Source organism: Delphinus delphis, chromosome X, assembly GCF_949987515.2.
Source record: "Delphinus delphis chromosome X, mDelDel1.2, whole genome shotgun sequence".
In the NCBI taxonomy this organism is placed as follows: Eukaryota; Metazoa; Chordata; class Mammalia; order Artiodactyla; family Delphinidae; genus Delphinus; species Delphinus delphis.
In genome coordinates, this window is record NC_082704.1 from 84,564,901 (window position 1) to 84,578,313 (window position 13,413).

Sequence of the window (13,413 nt, forward strand, 5' to 3'; positions counted from 1 at the left end):
GAAGTGTATTACCTATTCAATTATGCATCTTAAAAAGTAATATAGAAAAATTTTTTGAATAGCCTGTCAAGGATGATATTTAGATTGAAGAGAGAGTTGGTCAGCTTCCTGCCTTAGTGTCAGCTAAAGAAAGATCCTGTTAGCCTGTGAGCATATACTAGAAAGTCTATGTTGTGCAAAAACTCAGTCTTTATAGTTCTCTAATTGGGCCCAGCAGAATTTTTGACAGACGGTTTTCATGAGAAATTTTACTTTGTATAAATCCCATATCAGGTTGCCCTCTATTTGAGAGAAGTCCAATTCTATTTAGATTAGAGCTGCTAAGCTCTAAGGGCGCAAATAAGAGAGTTCATTTAGAGAGTGGTTTTGAGGATGTGCAGGTCTCTACTCTGTATTCCATCCAGGTCTGTATTGCCTTCTTTTCCATGCAGCAGTGCAAGCCCACAGAGTAGTGGTGGTGTTTTCTCAGAACCACTGTGATGCCTTTTCACCTACGACCGTGAGAGCTCCTTGAGGACACGGTCCATGTCCTATACTTCCTTTATATTCATCAGCAGAGCTTCTCAAACCATTTATGGTGAAGGACCCTTTTCCCCCAAATCCATTGTGTACCAATAATTTTATATAACACAATAAAAATGAATGACTAGAAAAATGAAATCAAAACAAAAGAGAAATACAAGCCCAATTCTTTTCTGATTGTATTCAACAGACATAAAATTACTCTGTCAATTTTCTGTTAAGGTTTTGAAACATTTAATCTCAATTTCTTGTCATGGACCAGCAATAAACTGTTGAATACATCATACTTCTAGTGTTTCCTATTTTGCAGAGTGTTTTCACATCTCTCTCCCGCTTCTACCATAACACCACCTTCGGAATTAAGTAGAGCAGATTTTATCATTCCCATTTGACAGATGAGGAAGATGAGGCATGCAGATTAAGTGATTTGCCTGGTCTGAAACAGCCCAAATTAGTCTCTGACTCCTATTGCATTTTGCGGCAGCTGCACTAAGAAAGCCCTCCAGTCAAAGAGAGCCTCCCAAGAATTCCACCAATTAGAAAAACTTGCCTTAGGCTTTCCAAAAGACCGCTTGGCGTGATGGTGTGATGGAAAGAACAGAGATTCTGGAATCAGAGAGGTAGTTTGGAATCCAGGCTTGAGCAAGAGATTTTACCTCTGAGCCTGACTCCTTATCTCTAAAGTGGGGATAATGATAGCTTCTCCACAACGCTGCGCTAAGAACTAAATGGTGAATGTAAATAGCCAGGTACATAGTTCAGAAAGAATGGTTATTATTAAAATCAGGCTCGGTTTAGAAGGGCCCCATTGAACGACGCGCTCTGTAATCTAATCACGTGGAAATGTGCGCCATCTACTGGTGGAGTAAAGAACATGGCTCTGAGAAGAGAACGTTGCTCTCTGCTAAGAATGGGATCAGTAAACTGTGCCCTTCTTGTCTTTCTTTTTACTCCTTCCCAATAGTAACAAGTGCCTCTCCTGCCTCACAGTGAAAACAAGGTAGGAAATATGGTCTTCCACCTCTAACTGGTAGTAACAAGGCCGCATCCCCTTTCTGACATGGTATCAGAGGAGGTCAGCTCAACAGACGATTTAAGTAAGATCCAGAGTCCCATCACATAATGTCAAAACTGTCCAGGATACAAATGAAAATAACTTGTCATAACAAGAAACAGGAAAATCTCAAATACGAAAAATCAACCAACAGATACCAAGACCTATGTCACACAGATGTTGGAATTATATGACAAGGATTTTAAAACATTCAACATAAAAGTGCTTCAAAGAGCAGTTCTGAACAGGTTTGAAGTGAATGAAAAAGTCTCAGCAAAGAAATAGATGACATAAAGGAGAACCAAATGGAAATTGTATCCTTAGTACAGTTTTTTAAATAGAAATATAGTTGATTTACAATATTATATTAGTTTCATGTATACAGCATAGTGATTCAGTATTTTTGCAGATTATACTTCATTATAGGCTATTACAAGCTAATGGCTATAACTCCCCGTGCTATACAGTATACCCTTGTTGCTTATCTATTTTATAAATAGTAGTTTGTGTCTGTTAATCCCATACCCCTCATTTGTCACTCCCCTCGTCCCTCTTCCCTTTACTAGCCACAAGTTTGTTTTCTACATCTGTGAGTCAGTTCCTGTTTCGCATATACATGCATTTGTATTTTTTTAGATTCCACATATAAGTGATATTATACAGTGTTTGTCTGACTTATTTCAGTAAGCATAATATTCTCTAGGTCCATTCACATTGCTGCACATGGCAGAATTTCATTCTTTCTTATGGCTGAGTAATATTACAGTACATGCACGCACACCACATCTTCTTAATCCAATCGTCTGTTGATGGGCACTTGGGTTGCTTCCATGTCTTGGCTATTGTAAACAGGGCTGCTATGAACATTGGGGTGCATGTATCCTTTCAAATTAGTATTTTAATTTTTTCCTGGATATATACCCAGCAATGGAATTGCTGGATCATATGGTAGTTCTAGTTTTAATTTTTTGAGGAACCTCCATACTGTTTTCCATAGTGGCTACAACAATTTACATTCCCACCAACAGTATATAAGAGTTCCCTTTTCTGCATATCTTCTCCAACATTTCTTATTTGTAGACTTTTTGGTGATAGCCATTCTGACAGGTGTGAGGTGACATCTCATTGTTGTTTTGATTTGCATTTCTCTAACAATTAGCAATTTTTCATGTGCCTGTTAGCCATCTGTATGTTTTTTTGGAAAATTTCTATTCAGGTCTTCTGCCCATTTTTTTTTATTGGATTGTTTGTTTTATATTGAGTTGTATAAGCTGTTCGTATATTTTGGATATTAACCCCTTGTCGGTCACATCATTTGCAAATATTTTCTCCCATTCAGTATGTTGTCTTTTTGTTTTGTTGATGGTTTCCTTTGCTGTGCAAAAGCTTTTAAGTTTAATTAGGTCCCATTTATTTATTTTTGCTCTTATTTCTTTTGCCCTAGGAGACTGATCTAAAAAAAAATATTGCTATGATTTATGTCAAAGAATGTTCTGCCTATGTTTTCTTCTAGGCATTTTATGGTTTCCATTCTTACATTTAGGTCTTTAAACCATTTTGAGTTTATTTTTGTATATAATGTGAGCACATGTTCTTGCTGTTTTACACGTAGCTGTCCAGTTTTCCCAGGACCACTTGTTGAAGAGACTGTCTTTTCTCCATTGTATATTCTTGCCTCTTTTGTCATGGATTAGTTGACCATAGGTGTGTGGTTTTATTTCTGGGATCTCTATTCTGTTCCATCAAGCTATGTGTCTGTTTTGTGCCAGTACCAACTGTTTTGATTACTGCAGCTTTGTACTATAATCTGAGGTCTGGGAGGGTTATACCTCCAGATTTGTTCTTTTTTCTCAAGATTGATTTCTCAAAATGTCATGAGTATTTTGATAGGGACTGCCAAATGGAAATTTTAGAACTGGAAAATACAATGACTGAAATTTTCCAAAATTTGGGGAAAGAACCTACAGATCCAATGGCTGAGCAAATCACAAACAGAATAAATGCAAAGAAATCCACACCAAGATACATCATAATCAAACTTTTGAAAACTAAAGGCAAAGAAAAAATCTTGAAAGCACCAAGTGAGAAATGACACCTTACTTAGGGGGAGGGGAACTATTTGAATGAAGGCATGGTTCTCATCAGAAACCATGGAAGCCAGAATGAAATGGCACAACATTTTTCAAGGGCTAAAAGAATTGAATATATAAAGAACACTTGAAATTGAACAGTAAAATAAAACAAATAATCCAACTAGAAAATGAGCAAAAGACATGAAGAAGCATTTCACTGAAGAGGATAAACGGAAGGAAATAAACACCTAAAAAGATGCTCAATGTCACTAGCGTTTAAGGAAATGCAAATTAGGACTATGGTGAGATATCACTAGACACTTCCTAGAACTGCTAAGCTAAAAAAAAAAAAACAGTGATAATACTAAATGCTGGCAAGGATGTGGAGAAACTGGATGTTTCATAAATTTCTGGTGGGGATGTAAAACGGTACAGCCACTCTGGAAAACAGTTTAGCATTTTCTTAATAAACTAAATATATACTTAGCATATAACCAAGAACAAGCTCAAGGTGCTATATGAGACGGAACAGAAGAGGCCTATGACCACCCTGTGTCACTGAAACTGCCATCTGGTATCAGCCATCAGCCAGAAGAGCTTCCTGTGAAGCCTGTGGGCCAGCAAGCTGAGGGGCATGGTCTCCATTAGCGCCCAACTGTACTTCCACCAGGTAATCACTGTGAAGCATTTCATCTTGGCCATGGCTGTCCCGAAGAGCATCTCACTGCTATGCTACCAGTAGGACAGCAAGACTCTAAGCCTCAGGTTCTGGGATGACAAGACCCCTCAAAGTGTACAACGTGGACCTCATGGTGGACAATGCTCAGCTGGGCTTCAGCGTGTCTGTCCAAGACCACAAGCTCATGGTCTACCTGTACCTGCTGAAAGCCAAGGAGAGTTCTGGGGGCATATGCCTGCTGCAGTGGGCAGACGTCCACGTGGGCACCCAAGTGAACATGATCTGGAGGACCCCAGGTGGAGGGTCACCTAGGGGCCCAGCAAAAAGTCAGTAGTGTGGGAGAACAAGCATTTCACGTGGTTTGTCACACTGGATAGTGGCATCGGGCTTCAGCAGCTGCTGAAGCTGCAAAACAGGCTGACCACTGTGCTGCCACACCTGCGCTGGCCACAAGTCCTGCAACGGGTGGATGAAGCGTGTGGACTATGTCCTACAGAATGTGGTGTTGACCTTCCTCACCACAGCTTCTCAACTGCTGTCTTCACTTCAGAACCGAGGAGCACTGTGAGCTGGCCAAGATCAGCACCATGCCTGGCATTGTCGTGGATGACCTGATTGAGACCTATGGCATCACCACCCACTTCTAGACCCAGGGACGCTGCCACCGTCCCCATGCACTGCTTTCTACCCCCTTTTTGTATAAAACACGGGGAAATGGGTAAGCGGGGAATGATTGATACATGCAATAACTTAAATGGATCTCAAGGATGGTGAGTGTAAAAAAGCAATCTCAAAAGGTCACATATTATAGGATTCCATTTACTTCAGATTTTCAAAACGAGAAAATTGTAGAGATGGAGAATAAATTAGTGGTTGCCATGGATCAGGAATAGTGAAGGGAGGGGAGTGACTAGAAAGGAATAGCATGAAGGAGATCTCCATGGTGATGGAACAGTTCTGTATCTTGATTGCAGTGGTGGCTACACAAATCTACACATGTGATAAAAATGGCATAGAAGTATTCACACACTTGTACCACTGTCAATTTCCTGGACTGGATATTATACTATAGTTTGTAACATGTAACTGCGGGGGAAATCTGGGTGAAGTTTACAAAGGACCTCCGTAGTATTTTCACAACTTCTGGTGAATCTATAATTATTTCAAAATTAAAAGTTTTTTTAAAGAATGGGAAGAGAGGAATTGTAGACATCGAGTATAGACAATTCTAATGAGGAATTTTGCTGTAAAGGGGAACAGAGAAATCAAGTGGGTAGAGAACAAGGGAGGGTGGCTCAACAGAAGATGTTAAAAATTTTTGAATGGGAGCAATAACAGCATGGTTGAAGCTAATGGGAAAGACACTATAGAAGGAAAAAAAATTATGCTTGAGGGGCAAGAGAGGAGAAAATTGCCAAAAGAGGAGTGGAGGGGTTGGCCTCAGCTAAGAGCAGGGAAAGTTCATCCATAGTCATAGGAGAAAGGGTAGAATATATACATAGATTTAGGTAGGTAAGTAGATGCAGTGGTAGAAATTTGTGAGCTCTGTTTTCTGATTGCCTCTGTTTTCTCAGTGAAATTGGAAGCAAGGTCATGAGCTGAGAGTGAGGACGGGTGCGGAGGTGTTAGAGGTTTAAAGGGAGAAGGTATAAAATAGTTGTCTAGGAAACAGGGAGAGTAAATGGACTGGGATAATATTATGTGATTTCCTGGCAACATTAAGTGCCCACTTGAGGTTCGTGGTCTTGAATTTAAAGCGAGAGTGTCATTTTGTGTTTTTCTCCAGCCATGTTCAGCTCCAGTGATATAGGAGAGGGATAGGAGTCATTGGTAATGACAAAATGGAGGCAAGAGACTGCAATTAGGTGGAGGAGAAAACTGGAAGAGAGGATTTCAAGGGACTGAGAGGCTAGGGTGTTAAAAGGATCAGGTATTGTGATACTGAAATCACAAAGAATTAAGACAGGATTAACTGCAGAGAGTTACAGTGAGACAGAAACTAAAATATTATATAGCATGTATAATATATTTAACATACTCTGTGACAGAAATTCAAAGATGGGGATTTTTAGGGAGGAGAAAGGGAGGATGACTTGAAAATAGCAGTGAGGGACCTCAAGCTGTGGCAATAAAAATAACCACTGCTCGAGAGGGCTGTAAGGTCCTTGGGTAGATCTAGATTTCAATCAGATTAAGAAGGTGAAGGAAGCATTCAGCAAACCAGGAAAGAATATAGAGGATTTTGCTGAAGACTTTGAGTACTAGTTAAGATGACTATATAATTTATCATCCAATCTGGGATACTTATGAGAATGACAAGTGTTAAACTGGGCAGGATGGTGGCACACCGTGTGTAAACTGGAATTGTCCTGCGCAAACCAGAACCATGATTCTAGAGGACAAAGTGGAAGGATTTCAGGGCTAAGAGATGGGGATAGAACATGAAATATTCAGATAGTGAGCAAGGAGTCCCAGGATTTTTGTGATGACTGACATAAACAAAGTTGAAAGGCATAAAGAGCTTAGTTCTGTGATACTAAGGCAAATCGTGGTGGCAAGTCTGTGAGTGTTTAGAGGGAGAAAAGGGTGGGTGTTCAGGGCCTGCCCTTCACTCCTACCAATGGAGATAGAGTCCTGGATACGGGAGTTCTATTCCCAGCCAGACAGCAGCTGGATCCTAAGCCCCACTGAGGAATACCTTGATATTTCTGAAACTCTTTGTGCTTCCAGTATGAATTATTTGGGCAACTGGGACTGGACTGACTGCAGCTAAGGAAATTAATAGACCTAGCTGTGAAAAGGTGAGGATGGGAGAGACAAGGGACTCAGTGGTATTTCCAACAGAAACTACAGGGAAAGACACTAACGTTGACAAAAGTAGAAAATACCATGCTGAATAGGAAAAAATATAGAGTCCACCACTTAGATCTAAAAACCTAACTGCACAAGAACAGAATGGCTAATACGCTGCTTATTAATGGCTAATAAGGTCTCTTATTCCTCTTTTCTATGTTCATTCCCTAGGTGAGTTCATCTAGTCTCATGGTTTTAATTACCATTAATATGCTAGTGACTTCCCTACATATACCAAATGCTGGAGAGGGTGTAGAGAAAAGGGAACCCTCCTACACTGTTGGTGGGAATGTAGATTGGTGCAGCCACTATGGAAAACAGTATGGAGGTTGCTCAGAAACTAAAAATAAAGTTGCCATATGATCCAGCAATCCCACTCCTGGGCATATATCTGGACAAAACTATAATTCAAAATGATACATGCACCCCTATGTTCATAGAAGCACTATTTACAATAGCCAAGACATGGAAGCCACTTAAATGTCGATCAACAGATGAATGGATAAAGATGTGGTATATATATATATATATATATACAATGGAATACTACTCAGTCATAAAAAAGAATGAAATAATGCCATTTGCAGCAACATGGATACACCTAGAGGTTATCATACTAAGTGAAGTAAGTCAGAAAGACAAAGACAAATACCATATGATATCACTTGTATGTGGAATCTAAAATATGGCACAAATAAATTTACCTACAAAACAGAAACAGACTCGCAGATATAGAGAACAGACTTGGGGTTGCCAAGAGGAATGGGGGTTGGGGAGGATGGATTGGCAGTTTGGGATTAGCAGATGCAAACTACTATATATACATATAACTGAATAACTTTGCTGTAACCAGAAACTAACACAACATTGTAAATCAACTATACTTCAATAAAATAAAATTTTAAAAATATGCTTATGACTTTCAAACTTATTACTCTAGACCTAATATCTCCCCTAAATCTCAGATCATACAACTGCCTTATTGAAATCTCAACTTGGATGTTTAATAGGTGTCTCAAACTTAATATGTTCAACACTGAACCCCTGATTTTTTCCTTAAAAATATGTTCCACCCCCACCATGCCTCATCTCAGTTGATAGAAAACTATCCTTCCAGTTACTCAGGCCAAAATACATTGGCCATAGCTTTAACTCTAATTGTATCCCCAATTCTGTTTGGTTTGTCTCTTTTTCTCACACCCCGCATCCAATGTATTAGCAAATCCTTTTGGTTTTCTCTTCAAAATGTACCCAGAATTATACACTTCTCACCTTCTCCACCACTACCTTACCGTTCCTAAACACCATGATCTCTCACCTGGATTACCATAATATTCTCCTGACTGGTCTCCTTGATTCTACTCTTGCCACCCTATATTCTGTTCACAACACAGAAGTCAAGGTGATCCTTTCATAACACAAATCAAATTATGCTACTCCTGTGTTCAAAACCCTCCAATAGCTTCCCCATCTTACTCAAACAAAAATCCATACACCTTATCATGGCATGCAAGAAAGGCCCTATGATCTGTTCCCTGCACAACTCTCCTCTAGACACACTAACTTTGTATTGCTGTTTTGGATTTGCCATACTCTTCAACCTCAGGGCCTCTGCACTTGCTGCTCTCTCTGCCTAGAAAGCGCTTCCTCACCCTCACCCTCACCCTCACCCCTACCAGATATCCCCTTGGCAAGCTCCTCACTTCATTTGGGTCTCTAGTCACATGTCTTATCCTTCCCTTCTACCACTCCTAAAATGCCACCCCCTTTGTCATCAATTCCCTTGATTTATTTTTCTTCAAGCACTTTTTACAAGGCTATATATTTTACTCATTTCATTTATTATCACTTCCTCCCACTAGAATATAAGTTTCATGAAGGCTAGAACTTTGTCTCATTTATCACTATATCTACGGCCCTAAAAACAGTGCCTGGTACATAGTAGGTACTCAAAATTTTGATTGAATGGAGACAAAGGTATAAATAATTAAATAGATAGAAATAAATTTTAAGTGGTATTATATGTATATATGTTATTTTAAGTAAAATACTGGTTTTAGATTTATTCCTAGATACCTTATAAGTTTTTTTTATATTGCAAATGAAATCCTTCTTTAAAATTACATTTTAACTGTTAATTGCTACCATACAGGAACTCTATTGACATTTATGAGAAATTCTTATATCTAGCAACCTTGTTGAATTCTCTTATTCTAATAGTTTTATAGATCCTCGTAGCTGTTTTACATAGAGAGCCATGTCATCTGTGAATTATATATATTTTATCTTCTTTTTCAGTCTCTATTCCTGTTTTTATTTCCTTTTATCATCTTAGTGCATTCTTAGAACCTCCAATTTAATGTTGGATGATAATGGCACTGGGTTTCATGTAGATTTTGGGCAGGTATCCTTTTTCAACTCTATATCTCTTATGTTTTGTTGTTTGTTTTTAAATAATGAATGGGTGTTCAATTTTAACAGTTACTTTTTCTACAACTAAGACGATCATATGGTTTTTCTCTTTTTTAACTATTAGTGTGGTGAATTATATTAACAGTTTCTCTAATTAAATCACTTTTGAACAATGGGAAAACCCTACTTGTTCATATTTTTAAAATATACATGAGGGAATAAATCTGCTTGTATTTCAGTTAGGTTTTCATTTATGTTTATAATCAAGATTGGCCTCTAAAATTTTTTTCATGCCCTGTCTTGGTCAGGTTTGGACACTAAGGTTATTCTAGCCTCAAAAAATGAGTGTCCTATTCACCAGGAAATTTGACGTTATATAATTGTTGAAGGTTGGCTTTAAAAAAAAAAGCTATGGTAAAGTCATTTTGGCCTCATGCCTTTCCTTAAGTGGATTTTTTACTACCATTTTGACTTATTTAATTGTTAAAGGTCTATTCAGCTTTTGAAAGTTCTATATACACTTTGGATACAAGTCCTTTGTTAAGTATGGATTTGCATATATTTTATCCCAATCTGATGTTTGTCTTTTCATTCTCTTAACAACATCTTTCTAAGAACAGATTTCGATTTGATAAAGTTCAATTTACCAATTTATTATTTTATAGGCCATGCTTTCGGCATTATTTATGAGAAATATGTGCCTAACTCAAGGTTTAAAAAAAAGATTTTCTACTATGTTTTTTCCCAGAAGTTTTATAGCTTCAGATTTATGACCATTTTGAGTTAATTTTTATAAATGGGGAGAGGCATGCATCAAAGTTTACTTTTTTGCAGGTGGATATCTAATCATTTGAGCACCAGTTGTTGAAAATGCTATCCTTTCCAAATGAATTGCCTTTGCATCTTTGTCAAAAATCAATCCTGTGGGCCTATTTTTGGACTCTCTATTCTGTTCCATTGATCTATTTACCAATATTCATGCCGATACCACACTGTCTTGATTACTGTACCTTTATAATAAGTCTTGAAGTCAGTTGTTGTAAGCATTCCAACATTATTCTCCTTTTTCAAAATTGTATTTGAATATGTGTATCAAATCATCACATTGTACACCTTAAACTTACACAATGTTATATGTCAATTGTATCTCAAAAAAGTTGGAAATAAATTTAAGCAGACACCAAGATAACTCAGTAATAAATAGTGCTTTATTTCAGTATTTTAAAAAATCAAAATTAATGTAAAAATTCATATTGAATAAAATATAAAATTTTAAATGAAGATACAATCTGACCCTGGAATCAATTGCATGCCCCTTAAAAAATTGTATTTGACTATTCTAACTTCTTGGAATTAACATGAATTTTAGAATTTGCTTGTCAGTTTGTACAAAATTCTTTTAGGGTTTTTATTGAGAATACATTGAATCTTTAAATCAATTTGAGGACAACTGACATTATAACAATATTGAGTCTTCAGATCCACGATGAGGATATACCTCTTGATTTATTTACATCTTTTGTAATCTCTTTCAGCAATGTTTTCTAGTTTTCAATGCATAGATCTTGCACATATTTTGTTAGATTTTTATCTCCAAGTATTTTATGGCATAGTTTTTTAATTCAACTTCCAATAGTATGCAACTTGTATATAAAAATGCAATTGATTTTTGTTTATTGATCTTGTACCCTACAGTGTTGCTAAACTCATTTATTAGTCCTAGTAGCTTCTTTTGTGAATTCCTTAGCATTCTCTATGTAGACTATCATGTCATCTGACTATAGAATTTTAACTCTTCCTTTCTACTCTGTATACCTTTTATTTCTTTGTCTTGCTCTATTGTATTGGCTAGGACCTCCAGTAGAATAACAAATATAAGCAGAGAGTAGATATTCTTCCCTTGTTCCTGATTGGACTCAAAGCATTCCATCTTTCACCATAAATATGATGTTACATGTAGAGTTTTTTTGTGGGTTTTCTTTAATGGATTGAAGAGATTCCTTTCTTTTCCTAGTTTGCTGAGAATTTTTATCATGAAAGGATCTTGGATTTTGTAAAGTACTTTTACTGAATCTGCTGAAGTGATCATATGGTTTGTTATTTTTTCATCTTTTAATATTGTGAAAGACATTGGTTGGTTTTCAGATATTAAATCCTCTTTGTAGTTTTGGAATAAGTCACTTGTTCATGATATTTTAGATTATTTTCTAAAATCTTAAGAATTTTTGCATCTATGTTTGTTAGAGATATTGGTCTGTAGTTTTCTTTTCTTTCAAATTTATTTGTCTCCTTTGGGTATCAGAGTAATGCTGGCCACATAGCATTAGTTAGAAAGTGTTCCTTCATCTTAAATGTTTGGTAGAATTTGTCAGTGAAGCCATCTTGCCACGAGTTTACTTTGTGGGAAGGTTTGTAAATAAAATTTTAATTTCTTTATTAGTTATGGGTCTGTGTATGTTATCTATTTCTTCTAGAGTGAACTATTGTCCATAATATTCCCTCATTATCCTTTTAATATGTCTAGGACCTGTAGTGATGTTCCCTTGTGTTATATCTGATACAAGTAAATTGTATCTTCTCTTTTTTTCCCTACTCAGTCTGAGTGGATATTTATTTATTATATTGATTTTTCTCAAGGAAACTGCTTTTGGTTTTATTGATTTTTTTCCCATTTTATATTACAGTGATTTCTGATCTAATATTTACTATTTTTATCCTTCTGTTTAATGTGTGTTTGATTTGCTTCTCTTTTTCCAGTTTCCTAAGATGAAAGCCTGGGTCATTTATTTGAGACCTTTATTCTTTTATAATGTAAATGTTTAGTGCTATAATTTCCCTCTAAGCACTGCTTTGTTGTTGCCCTTACATTTGGTAAGTCATATTTTCATTTTCATTCAGCCCAAAATGCTTTCTAGTCCCCCCTGTGATTCCTATTCTCTGACCCATGGGTTATTTATAGGTGCATTAATTAGTTTCCAGATATCTTGGGATTTTCCAGATATCTTTCTGTTATTGATTTGTAATTTAATTATTTTATGGTCAGAGAACATACTTTGTATTACTTGAAGCCATTTAAAATTATTGATACTTTTTATAGCTCAGAATTTGGTGTCTTGGTCATATTCTGTATGACCCTTAATAATGTATATTCTGCTGTTTTGGGTGAAGTGTTCTATAAATGTTAATTAGGTCATGTTGGTTGATAGTTTTGTTTGTCTTCTATACCTTTATTGATTTTCTGTCTCCTTGTTCTATCATTTCTTTAAATTAATTTATTTTTATTTATTTATTATTTTTGGCTGTGTTGGGTCTTTGTTGCAGTGTGCGGACTATCTCTAGTTGCAGCAAGCAGGGGCTACTCTTTGTTGTGGTGTGCGGGCTTCTCATTGTGGTGGATTCTCTTGTTGCGGAGCACAGGCTCTAAGTATGTGGGCTTCAGTAAATGAGGTGCATGGCCTCAGTAGTTGTGGCTCACGACCTCTAAAGTGCAGGCTCAGTAGTTGTGGCGCATGGGCTTAGTTGCTCCGCGGCATGTGGGGTCTTCCCAGACCAAGGCTCAAACCCGGGTCCCCTGCATTGGCAGGTGGATTCTTAACTACTGCACCACCAGGGAAGCCCTCTATCATTTATTGAGAGAGGGATGTTGGAATCTCATACCTGTGAATTTATCTGTTTCTCCTTGAAGATCTCAGGTTTTATTTCATGCATTTTGAAGTTCAGTTATTTGATGAATTGACCATTTTATCATTATGAATGACACTCTATCTGTGGTAAAATTCTTTGCCCTGAAATCTATTTTGTCCTGCACTAATATACCCACT

At 37.0% G+C, this 13,413-nt stretch overlaps 1 pseudogene; it reads left to right on the forward strand.

Annotated features, from left to right (window-relative positions):
- Positions 1–4,282: 4,282 nt before the first annotated feature.
- LOC132418197 (cleavage and polyadenylation specificity factor subunit 1 pseudogene) lies at positions 4,283–4,974 on the forward strand (annotated as a pseudogene).
- Positions 4,975–13,413: the final 8,439 nt, after the last annotated feature.